The sequence below is a fragment of the Macrotis lagotis genome, chromosome 2, assembly GCF_037893015.1.
Source record: "Macrotis lagotis isolate mMagLag1 chromosome 2, bilby.v1.9.chrom.fasta, whole genome shotgun sequence".
In the NCBI taxonomy this organism is placed as follows: Eukaryota; Metazoa; Chordata; class Mammalia; order Peramelemorphia; family Peramelidae; genus Macrotis; species Macrotis lagotis.
Window position 1 is genome coordinate 57898151 of NC_133659.1, and position 10683 is coordinate 57908833.

Below are 10683 nucleotides of genomic sequence, written 5' to 3' on the forward strand. Positions count from 1 at the left end.
AGAGCTACAAACATTTTAAGTCTACATGAATTTATTATGCATCCTCAATGGATCAGGCACTATTCTAAGAACCCAGAATTCAAAAAAAATGGGAGGGGGAAGACGGGTCCTTCTCTAGGACTCATAGTTAATCCAAAGGAGAAGATCATGTACCAACAACTATGTATACTGGATAGACTGGGGGATGGTCTCAAAGGTGTAAGAGTAAGGACAATGGGGAAAATTTTCTTTCAGAAGGTTGACCTTTAGTTGATACTTGAAGGTAATGGGGAGACAGAGATGAGCAATGAGAAAGCTCCAGGTATGATGGACAACCAGTGAAAATGCCATTGACTGGGAGATGGAATGTCCTATGCCAGAAGAAATAGCAAGGAAGCCAATGGCATTGAGTCCTTTGGCAGGGCCCTCTGGTGTTAGTTGGCCTAACATAGGCCAAGATCCAACAACAATAACAAAAAGACTGAGAAGGATTGTTCAGAGAGGAGAAACAGGAGAAAGCACTGCTACAAAAACCTGTGGGGGGGGGGGGAAGAGTACCAAGGAAGATTGAGAAAAGACCCTATCAGTCTCTTTAGACAATTCTTTCTTTGTTTCTTTTTGCAGTCTAAGAATTTCTTTTTTTTTTTTTTAGACAATCAGAGTTACATGACTTGCACATGATCATTCAATTAGTAAGTGTCTGTTCTGGATTTGAACTCACATCATACCTGACTTCATGACTAGTGTTCTATCTATGACACTACCCAGATCCCTGAAGAATTTCATTCTTAACAGTTTCCTATCCTAATGTACCTACCATTCTGGAACATTCCTTTCTTTTTTCAATCTGCACCCCAAAAACCCAGGATGTATGCCAGACTATTTTCTTCTTTCTTCTGCTGTATTCCAAGTTCTAAGTGAATTGCAAATTCACAGTAAAGTTCTTACTTCAGTAATCAGGTTTTCTTGTTGTCTGGAACCTGTTCCACATGAACATCTGTTTTTGGAATAATGAAATCATCATTAAAGCAGTTTGGTAATCTGCCATCTTCAAATGCCCTAATGGTTGAGTCTCTTGTCACTACTCAGTCATGTCTTCATAAGGAGATTCACAATCCCTTATCCTAACTAATCTAATCATTTCTATTTCTCCCTCCTTTGAATCTCATTTAGTGTTTTGCCATGCTTCCTTCCTCAGATTCCTGGATTGATTCTCATGAATTTATCTTCATATATGTTATATATTTATTTCTCCTTTTCTTTTCTCTCCTTTACCCTCAAGCCTTTGTCCTTTCTTTTTCTTCTTTCCTTCCTTAAAAATGATAAGTACATGACCAAGATCTACCTCCACCAGCACCTTTAATTCAACATGCTCCCAAGTCATCTTCTTCCCAGAAAAAGTTTACTGATCCTCTGAAATTTCCTATTTCTCTTGTCTATTTTTTTTAAAATTACTATATGATCCTCTCAGTCACCCAGACTAAAGATTCTTCCCAGGTAATCAGCTAAAGAGTCTGCCTCTGCTGTATATTTAATATCTATTTTCTTCCCTCCATTCACACTACCACAGACTTAAGTAAGGACCTCATAACCTCTCACCTGGAATACTGGGCTATTTTTCCTATCTCAGCATTTCTGCCGCTTGTTTCTCTCTTCTATCTTCCATCTACCCTTCACAGAGTCTCCAGATTAATCTTCCTCACATATTGCTCATATGAAATCCCAGATTAAAAACATTCAGGAGCTCCCTGTCATCTTTGGGATGAAATGCAAACCATTTTCCTGATATTTAGAAGTATCTAGGTTGGACAGTCGATAAATGGCTGTCCCTAGAGACAGGAAGACCTGAATCACCTCAGACACTCCTTAGCTATCTGACCCTGAGCAAGTCACTTTGCCTCCATCTGCCTCAGTTTCCTCAACTGTAAAACAAGGATAATAGCAGCTACTTCCCAGGACTGTTATGGGGATATTTGATTAGCAGGCATGTAATAAAAGCTGTTGCAACCTACTTTTCCCATTCTTATTGTATACTCTATTTTCCTATACCTTCTAATTCTATTCATTAGACATTTATTAAGCCCTTAATTTATACAATCAAGTCATCTTCATTCTAGCCAAACTGGACTAGGAACCAATCCTCAGTTTGGTATTAAACTCTCCTGCCTCTGTTCCTCACTCACCTGAAATGTATTTCTTCCTTTATTATTCTATAACCTGGCTACTCAGGGCAGCTGGGTGGTATACAAGCCCTCTCTGAAATCAGGAGGACCTGAGTTCAAATCTAGCTCAGGTATTTAATAAATACCTAGCTGTGTGACCTTGGCTAGTCACTTAACCCTATTGCCTTGCCAAAAAAAAATATGACCTCAGACATTTACTGGTTGTGTGACCCTAAGTAAGTCATTTAACCCTTTTTGCCTCAATTTGATAAACTTAACTCTTCTTAGCAGTACAATGATTAAAGGCAATTCTAAAAGACTTGTGATGGAAAATATCATCAGCCTTCAGAGAAAGAACTATGGAATCTGAATGCAGACCAAAGCATGCTACTTTCACTTTTTTAAAATTTGTTTTATGTTTTAAAAAACTAAACAAACAAAAAAACTAATATCTAAAAGCATTCCTTGTGGGATCCCCCACAAGGTCCAGTCCTAACAAAAGAGAAGCAATCTCTTTGTTTCATCTTTGTAGACACTTACAAAACAAGGACTGCCAAGGAACAAGCTTATATTTTAATATATTTACAGTTTGATTTTTACATACTGGTCTCTTTGGGTTGTTTTTCTGAATCATAACTGAGAGGCAGAAAAAAATAGATTCCTAGGAGCTATCCCTCTTTCCTACCAGCTAGATTGAGAGAGGAAACTATGCTGCAAATGCCTGACTCTGGAAAAGAAAGACCTTGGGCACCTCCTAGCCAGGCTAACATATGCCCAGTGAATATTGATTTCTGTTCTTTGCTGCCATGTTTGTTCTCTAAGGTGAAAAAAAATGAACTAGGTTACAACATTATGAACTTTTAATGGAAGGGAGAATAAGCTGCCAGTGGGAAGCTAAAATCAAGGGGAGATTTTGTATATAGCCAAGCCTAGTAGGAACAAAATGCTTGACCTAGAATATGATGAAGGCAACCAAGAAGGAACAACAGGATCTCAGCTTTGTAGCATTCTGAATAGAACTTTGCAGAGGGAGTGCTTTGCAGCTATCCTGGTAGATGTATTTCCAGGGAGCAAGTTGGACTAAGTAAGAGTATACTCACAGCTTTTAGGGACTATCTAGTTTAACATTATTCCTTTAAATTGATCTAATAGCTTAAATACCAAAACCTGGTGAGAGAAATGTTTATTAATAACCAATAATTCAAAGAGATCCAGAGTTCTCCCCTTCTTCTAAAATCCAGATTTTTTTAAGGTTATTTAGAGATAGCTTCCCTGTGCAAGAGTGAAATGATGTCACTTTCAAAACCTCATTTTAATATAGCCCACCTCCCATTCTGTTTACCTGTCAGAACTGATTGCCATTCCTCTTCCAAAAGAGCATGTACAGATAAATCACCATCCTTTTATTAAGATGCCAGAATTATTTTTTTAAATAAATTTATTTATTTATTTTCTCACTACCTGCAAAGATAGTTTTCAGCAATCATTTTTTGGTAAGATTCCAAGTTCCACATTTTTCTCCCTCCCTCTCTTGCCCCACCTCCCCTTGACAGCAAGTAATCTAATATAGGTTATACATGAATAGCTATGTTAAATATATTTCCATATTAATCATCTTGTGAAAGAAGGATATGTACAGAGGGAGAAAAAACCATGAGAGGGAAAAACCATAAAACATAAAATAAATTTTTAAAAATTGAGAAAAGTATGCTTTAATCTGTATTTAGACTCCATAATTCCTTCTCTGGATGTGGATGGGATTTTCCATCACAAGCCCATTAGAATTTCTTTGATTATTGTACTGCTGAGATGAACAAGTCCATCATAGATGATCATCACACAGTCTTTCTATTAATGTGTACAATGTTCTTCTGGTTCTGCTCACTTCACTCAGCTTCAATTCATAAAATGACATCATTATTAATAATATTATTAAAATACCCAGAAACTATGACTCTTGAAATTATTTTAATTGCTACACTGGGTATTATCTTAAGAAGGCCTATGTTAAAATGTACAAATTGTTTGGGAATCCATGCTGTCTATATGATTAACTTCTCTACACCTCAATACAAATTTAAGGTAATAATAATAATAATTATAATAGTAGCTATTATTTATATAATACCTATTATATGCCAAACACTGGGGCTCTTATTATCTTCATTTTACATGTAAACAAATAGGCAAACAGAAGTTAAATGATCTGTCCAAGTCACACAGGTAGTAAATGTCTGAGGTTGGATTTGAACTCAAATTTTCCTCACTCTAGGTCTAATTCTCCCATCTGCCATGGAACTGGAAAGGACCTTAAAACCTACCCAGTACTATGCCTTCCAGAGACTTTATATACTTTACTCAAGGTCACAGAATGAGTATCAGAGTTGAACTCAAAACCTCTGACTCCATATGCTTCTGACTACATTGGGTGGGCTTCAATTAATTCCTTCATTTTTAAATAAGGGTGTTGGATTTAATGCTATTTGAAGTTTCTTTCAGCTCTAAGTCTACTGGTTCTCTCCTATGAGCATTCATTGGTTTGTCAAATAATCAGCTAGCCTTAAATGACCAGAGAACAAGTTGGGAGGAGAATAACTTCAAAATATATAAAATGTAATGGGAGGAAAATGAGTTTTCAACAGGAGCTGGATGGCCAGGGAGTAATATAGAGCACTCCAATATCAGTGTGACCAGATATAAATTGGGAGAAAATTGTCAAATGTGAAAAAAGATGCCAAAAGACATTGAAAAAGAGATGACATCCCCAGTGAAGAGAGGGAGGATTTCTAAGTATAAAGGAAAGGGAACTTGTTCAAAAATGTCAATTAAAGAGAATTTGGGGTAATCTACAGTTTACCTAAGGCCAGTTCCAGAGGTCACATCCTATTCCTGTTCTTGTGATAAATCATCAGTTGGTTGATTCAAGAAAAACCTGAAAAACAGACTAAAAATAAAGAAGCCTAGTAAATTTTGGGACAAGTGTACGATCTGCTAGTGAGACTAGAAAGAATATATTTTCCTGAGGAAGAAAATATTAAATTACTGTACCAAATAAGCAAAGAATAGGTTTAAAGGGTTCTTTGGTAAGTCAGGTATCTTGATCATGTAACAACAAATTAAAACAATCCATAAAAGTCTATGAGGCAATGGAAAAGGCCTAGAAAAATACCCATTTCCAAAGACAAATAGCCTCATTAACCTCAGATATATGTGCTCATGCACCAATTAAAGAAGTTGAGCAGGGAAAGAAGCTCTCAAATACCCAGCAAATTCATAAAATCTAGTAAGAAGTAGACTCAGGGGGCAATCCATTCCAACTGGAAAGATAATGAGACTAGCCTAACATGCCAACATTGTCTTCTGGGGGGAACCAGGATAGCCTATTTCTCTTCGAACTATATTTAGACATATATGTTGTTGGTGAAGTATTTCTTCATGATTCTTCATGATCCCATTTGGAGTTTCCTTTGCAGAGATACTGAAGTGGTTTGCCATTTCCTTTTGTAGCTCATTTTATAGATAAGGAACTGAGGCAAACAGAGTTAAGGGGACTTGCAAAGGGTCACAACAGTCAGTCAGTGTCTGAAGCCACATTGGAATTCAGGAAGGTGAGTCTTCTTGACTCTAGGCTTAGGGCTCTATCCATTGTGCCACCTAACTGCTCAATTGACAATAATCTGTTAACTTGTCCACAAAAACTTAATGTCTTCATTCTTATTCTGTAATCTCTTATGAATATTAACATTCACAAAGTGACAGTATTTTCCAAGTAACACTCTCAAAGATTCACAGTATCTCTCAAAAAATATATTTAACCAATCACTAAAGCAATTCATAAACTGAATAAACAATTAAATAACAGTTTTTAGCAACAATAGTAGTAAGTAACAGCGACCATCATCAGAAAGTTACCAGCCCTGGGGTGGCTAGATGGCCCAGTGAGTCAGGAGTACCTGAGTTCAAATCCAACCTCAGGCACTTAATAATTACCTAGCTGTCTGACCTTGGGCAGGCCACTTAACTCCATTTGCCTTGCAAAAACTTAAAAACAAAGAAAAGGAAGAAAGAAAGTTATCAACCCAATAAGATGTATCTGCTTTGGAAAGACTAAATTATAAGAATTTACAGTCATAACCAATGGGGTAGAAGAATTTTGAGGGACAATGGAGAAGATAGACCATTAGCAAATTCTTTTTTTTAAGAGTAAATACAAATTATTAGTGTGAAAAATAGGAAGAAGAAATAATTGAAATTATTAGAAACAAATTTGAATAAGTAGTGAGATGTCTATGTGGCACATGATAGAGTGCTGGACCTTAAAGGATATAGAACTAACTTCAAAACTGTTCTCCAACAAGTCACTTAATTTCTGTCTATTTCAATTTCCTTATCTGTAAAACGGGGGTAGGTACTTATATCACAAAATTATTGTAAGGATAAAATGAGATATCATTTGTAAAGTCATTGCAAATCTTAAAGCACAATATAAATACTAGCTATTATTGTTATTATTATTATTATCGATAAAACTATCCAGGTAAATGAAAGGCATAATTTTATACAAAAATGCAAAATGTACAGATTAGCGGAACAAAAAAGAGAGAGCTTAAATAATCGAGTGACATAAAAAGAAATTGAACAAGCTATAAATGATTTCCCAAAGGGCAGTGAGCATGGGGGAAACAGGAACAGAGAAATGAATTCTAGCAAATATTCAAAAAATTAATTCTAATACGACATTAATTTTGTAGAAATAGAAACAGAAACAGAAATGATCCTCCCGAATACCTGCTGTGATATAAATAGATACGTAATTCAGGGATAAATAGAATAGAAAGAAAACTATATTCCAAAATTCCTAAATAAAAATAATACCTCGGGCACGGGGGGGGGGGGGGCGGTGGCCACGTGGCTTGGGTGGCTTTGGGCCGCTTCTCACGGGCCCCTGGCACCCCGGGCATCTACATGGGCAGGTCCACTCATAGTGGAGGCGGCGGTGGTGGTGGAGGCGGTAGACGGTGAGATTCTTACTCTGATAGAGGATATGATCGAAGTTATGACAGATATGAAGAATATGATTACCGGTACAGAAGGAGATCACCTTCTCCTTATTACAGTCTATATAGATCACGGTCAAGATCCCGTTCCTATAGCCCCAGACGCTATTGATGAATTTGAACGGTTGCTATGGAGGACTTGGATTTTTAAAATTCTTCTGGATTTCTCCAGCCTTTTAATCTTCCCCACCTCTCAAGAACCCTTACAAAATCTTTGGTTTATTTAGAATCTACACTTTTTAAGTTGATATATTGCTGTTTTCACCCCTTTATTATACTCTGAAAGATGTAATTGTTGTAGTTTTGAGTAGTCAAACATCTTAAACAGAACTTAAAGGAAACTCCCCAGTGTTAATATGTTTTGTAAATTCCTTTTTTGTTTTTACAAAAAAAAAATTAACTCCTATCTTAATCATATGAGGAAAGAAATTGTTGTTTTTGAAAAGCTTGTTTTGTGTGAATTGTACACACCTTATAACAGAAATTTTCATTGACAAATAACTAGGTGTTTTAGGGGTGTTTTGTTTGTTTATTTTTGGTTAACTGTTTGCCTGTTTATTTTAAGAAAAATAGTAACCTATCTAAAACTGTTCAGTAATGACAAATTTATATGTGGGGTGGCATGGAACAGTCAAATAGTTGAGTGTAGAAAGTTTGAAGCGGTAGAAGAAAAATGATTCTTGGATCATTTCTCTTAAAAGGAAACAAAAATTGAACCCTGAAAATTAGGTCTATGTTTTAGAAATGAAAAGCTTGTGGACTCCTGCACAACATACTGCATTTGAAATATATCTGTCAACCCTTACAAATTTAATTAAAGTGTGGTTTTTGTGTGTTTTTTTTAAAAAACCTTGTTCAGTTTAAACGTTCCCTTAGTCAGTGAAGGACAACCCCTATTTATTGAATATAGCAATTTAGTTACATAATTTGCTGTTATAGAAATTTTGGTATTGGGATAATGGGTTAAGCAGGTTATAGTTTACAGTCCTTTGAAGTCATGTGGGGGGGGGGGGTTTACCATAAGTCTGTTCTCATTTCAAATAAAAGTTAATTCCATTAAAAAAAATAATACCTCTAAAGAATATTGAGGCAAAGGATAAATATTGGCAAAGAAGCTAGAACACATATCAAAAAGTTTATATGAGTGAGATTTATGAGGTGAGATTTATGCCAGAAATCCAGAGTTGGTTCCAAATTAGAAAAACCATAAACATAATAGTTCATAGAAAAATAATATTAATATCACAGAATTATATCAACAGATACAGATAAGACTTTTGACAAAATTCAAGTCACTTCCTTTAAAACAACTAGAATCTGGTACAGTTAGGTGTCAGTGGATAGAGCACCAGCCCTGGAGTCAGGAGGACCTGAGTTCAAATTTGACCTCAAATAATTAAAAATTACCTAGCCATGACAAGTCACTTAACCCCATTGCCTTGCAAAAAAAAAAAAAAAACAACCTAGAAATCATATAAATAAGTGGCAGCTAAATGGTACAGTGAATAGAGTGACAGAACTGGAGTCAGGAATACTTGAGTTGAAATCTGACTTGAGTTATTTACTAGCTGTGAGACCTATGGTAAGTCACTTAAACTTGTTGACTTCAATTTCCTCATCTATAAAATGAGCTGGAAGAAAAACATGGCAAAGCACTCCAGTATTTTTGCCAAGAAAACCCCAAGTAGAGACATGAATAAAACAACTGAAAAACCAAAGTCTATTAGAAATATAAAAATAACAATACTACCTATATATATATATGTATGTATGTATGTATTAATCAGTGTTATGTCAATCAAACTACCAAAGAATTACTGTATAGACAAAGAAAAATAATAAAATTTTTTCTAGAGAAGCAAACAAACACATAGTAACCTAGTCTTCAATAACCAGAAGTCCCTGAAGTTGGGGGTAAGAACACACTATTGGAACCAAAAAGCTGCTCAGAAAATTGCAAATCAGTGGAAGAAATTAGGTATAAACAAATATATATCATACTATATATCAAAATAACCTCCAAATGGATACATGACAAATATAAAAGATCTTTTCACATCATAAATAAATTAGAGAAGTCAAGAAGAATTATATTTCAGATCTATGAATAAAGGAAGAGTTCATGACCAAATAAGGGATAGAGAGAATTCCAGAACATAAAACAGATAATTTTAGTGATAGAAAGTTAAAAAATGTTGCCCAAACAAAATTAATTCAGTTGAAACCAGAAGGGAAAGAATTAACAAGGGATAAAATATCTGTAGTAAGTTTCTCTGATAAAGACTGCATGCTTGAGATATATGAGAAACTGATTCAAAATTTTAAATCCACTCCCTTATTGATAAATGATAAAAGAATGTGAATGGGGTTGTTTCAAGGGAAGAAATTCAAGCTATCACATTAGATAAATGCTCCAAATCATTAATAATTAGAGAAATGTAAATTAATCAACTGATATTCCACCTCACACCCATCAGATTGACAAAGTTGACAAAAAGAAGATAATGACAAATGTCAAAAGAGATGTAAACTCACTAATATTAGTCCAGTCATTCTGGAAAGCTATATGGAACTATCATCCCAAGTAACAAAAAAACCATTTGAACCAGCCATAACACTACCAGAACAATATCTCAAAGAGATCAAAAACAGAAGGAAATAGTCCATATGACCAAAAATATTTATAGCAAATTTTTTTGTAGTAGCAAATAACTAATTATTAACAGAATAGTCACTAATTGGATAACAATTGAAAGACAATGCCACTATTCAGTTTATTCAGAATCTTCTCATGAATCCTCTTATTTATTCCAAATACGAATATTAAATACTAATCCTTTCTCTTTCTTCAGTCATGAAAGAAAAAGATGTCACTTCATGGATGATAGTTAAAACTCAATTTCTTTATAGCTAAGTAAACAAATAAGTAAATAAATTATGATGCCTGAAAATGCAATAATATTGTACATTAATAAATAATGAGGGCGGCTAGGTGGCGTAGTGGATAAAGCACTGGCCTTGGAGTCAGGAGTACCTGGGTTCAAATCTGGTCTCAAACACTTAATAATTACCTAGCTGTATGGCCTTGGGCAAGCCACTTAACCCCATTTGCCTTGCAAACAAAAAAACCCTAAATAAATAAATAAATAAATAATGAAAGATAATTTCCAAAAAACCGGGGTGGGGGGGGATTTATATCAACTGATAGAGAATGAAATGAGTAGCAATAAGAGAATAATTTATACAATAAAATAACAATATAAAAATCCAACAACTCTGAATGACTTAAGAATTTTCACTATAATGACCAATTGTAATTCCAAAGCTCCTTTGTTCTGGTAAGGGAAAGGGAAAGGAATATTTATTCTATGCCAGACTCGGTTTTAAAACCTTTACAAATATTATATAATTTGAGGCTTACAACAAGCCTTGAGTTAGATGCTGCTACTATTTCCATTTTGCAACTGAAGAAACTGAGGCAAACA

General features: G+C 35.0%; 1 long non-coding RNA gene across 1 annotated transcript; it reads right to left on the reverse strand.

Annotated features, from left to right (window-relative positions):
* Positions 1-840: 840 nt before the first annotated feature.
* LOC141511015 (uncharacterized) lies at positions 841-7305 on the reverse strand. Its single transcript, XR_012475244.1, has 4 exons — positions 7224-7305; positions 4999-5085; positions 3484-3602; positions 841-976 (listed from the first exon to the last, which is right to left on the reverse strand). It is a non-coding gene; the product is annotated as an uncharacterized LOC141511015 (long non-coding RNA).
* Between the last annotated feature and the right edge of the window lie 3378 nt (positions 7306-10683).